The sequence below is a fragment of the Amblyomma mixtum genome, chromosome 5, assembly GCF_055824585.1.
Source record: "Amblyomma mixtum isolate Tamu chromosome 5, ASM5582458v1, whole genome shotgun sequence".
Lineage (NCBI taxonomy): Eukaryota > Metazoa > Arthropoda > Arachnida > Ixodida > Ixodidae > Amblyomma > Amblyomma mixtum.
In genome coordinates, this window is record NC_143016.1 from 109,387,619 (window position 1) to 109,389,889 (window position 2,271).

A 2,271-nucleotide genomic window follows, 5' to 3' on the forward strand; every position below is an offset into this window, starting at 1 on the left:
AAAAACTTTATTAATGGGTACGCATCACATGCCTCATGCGTATCTTGAGCAGAATGTGTCTGCAGAACCAGAATAAAAAAAATCTCTGCCTCTCCCGTAACCGAGAGTAGAGTAAGCATGAAATGTTTACGGGCATAACACATTGGTTATAGATGGTACTAGTCAAAATCTTGAAATGGGTCTAGTGTTCAACACACCACACCACACTCTTCTTGTTGCGTCGAAGCGATCACCTGCAATTGTGCGGGCTTAGGTAGGCAGCCGCGAGCCGTGGCGGCCTTGTTGCTTTCGGGAGCGGCTGCATAGTCATGGCGTTATCGGCAGGGGCGAGTAGTCCATCTGCTGTGGCGTATCACTCTCAAAGCGATCGCTTTCCCCAAGACGCTTCCTACCTCTCCTTTCATCAGGCTCCATTGCTCGGCTTAAGCAGCTGTGACGGTGGCGGCATTGAAATGCAGGACGATGCAGCAGTGTACGCGGACACGACGAGACGCAGGCCTGACAAGAATCATGAGCTGAAGGCCCAGCGGCCGGTCTTTTATGAGTGAGTGTGGGACCGCAGCGCCGTCCTTGGGACGGCGCGGAAGCGGCCCCCCCACGGCCCTCTCTCGTAGAGTCTCGTTAAATCTCGTACGGTGCCCTGATGCTCTCGTTTCAGTGCCCGGATGATCTCGCTTCAGTGCCCGGGTGAGTGGAATTCAGTGCCCGGATGTTGGCTCTCGGTCTCGGCGAATTCTAACTACTCTAGACATCATTTCAGTTTCCAACATAGCGTGATTCCAAGACGTGCTAGTTTCGGAACTAGTAATAGGACTGGTTATGTAACTGGAATTATATAGTTGCGGTGCTGCTGCATCGCCATGTGCTCGCTTTCAATATGTAGCAATATTTCCAATGCACTAGCTGTAGCGCATAGTTGTGTCAAATACACAAATCAAGATAAAAAAAAAGCAAATTTTAAGTTCAGTATTCTACCTTGTGAACCACTTCCGGCTATATCATGTTTTCCTACAACGGTGTAAAAATTAGAAACGTAGAGTGCAAATCGATCGCGTGCGAACACTGTCATATACAGAGTGTTTCAGTGAACACTTTCAAAAATGTTCAAAAATAGGATTTTTAGAGTAAAATTATGGATTTTGCGGCATAGTATTACCAGTGTTGTATATTACAAGGCCCTGGAAAGCCTGGAAAGCGCCAATAGGGTCTGCTTTTAATAAGCAGACGCTTATAATGCGGTTTTTTAAAGACATAAACACCCATTTTGGCGAGCTTAATATTCGTGGCTGTAATACCAAGAGTTCACTTACTACGACCATCGGATATAGCGAACCGAATTCATGTCACGGTCACGTTCGTTTTAGTGGGCTCGACTGTATACTGGGTGTTTCAGCGAACGCATTCAATAATTTTCATAAACAGAATTTTTTGGGTAAAAATATGGCGCTTGCGGCACCTGTGTTGGTGGACACCATAAAAGTCGTCTGAACTACTAAGCTGGTTAACAAATTTTGAATAAAAAACTTTTTTACTTGTAAAGCTAGGCGCCTAGTTGCAATTATAGATTTGTAGCCTGTCGTTAGTAATAGCCATATCAGTTTTTAGAATTTCGAAAACGTGATTACCCCGTGGCGCTGTGACTCGACAAAATTTGGCTTTTTCGACTAGTTAAGTAGACATAGAGAGGTTGCTTTGCCTGCATGCTTTCGAAAGCGCATGTATTTTCCCGCGATGCAGGCAAATTTTGTCGAGCCACAGCGGCGAGGGTAATCCCGTTATCGAAATTCAAAAAACTTACATGGCTATTACTAACGACAGGCTTCAAATCTCTGATTGAAACCAGTTGCCTAACTCGTCTAGTTAAAAAGATAATTATTAAAAACTAGTTAACCAGCTCACTAATTAAGACGATTGAAGGGTTTTCTGGTGTCCGCCAACACTAGTAACACTATGCCGCAAAAGCCATATTTTAACCCCAAAAAGCCTATTTTTGAAAATTTTTGAAAGTGTTCGCTGAAACACCCGGTATACATGTATATTTTGATCCGACGAGTGATCAGTCGCAGTTCGCGTTAATCGCTCGGCGTCTATGTGTACAGAACCTGCGAGGTACGGTGTGCTTGATGCGTTGTTTCAAACGCATTGAATAAAAAATAATAAAACGGCGCTCTCACGTAGCGACACCTGGCAGGCATCCGTTGAGAGGAGCTGTCAGCGCCGCGCGTGCGCAATCCATCAGGGAACAGAGATCGTAATGCGCCTCGAGTGGGA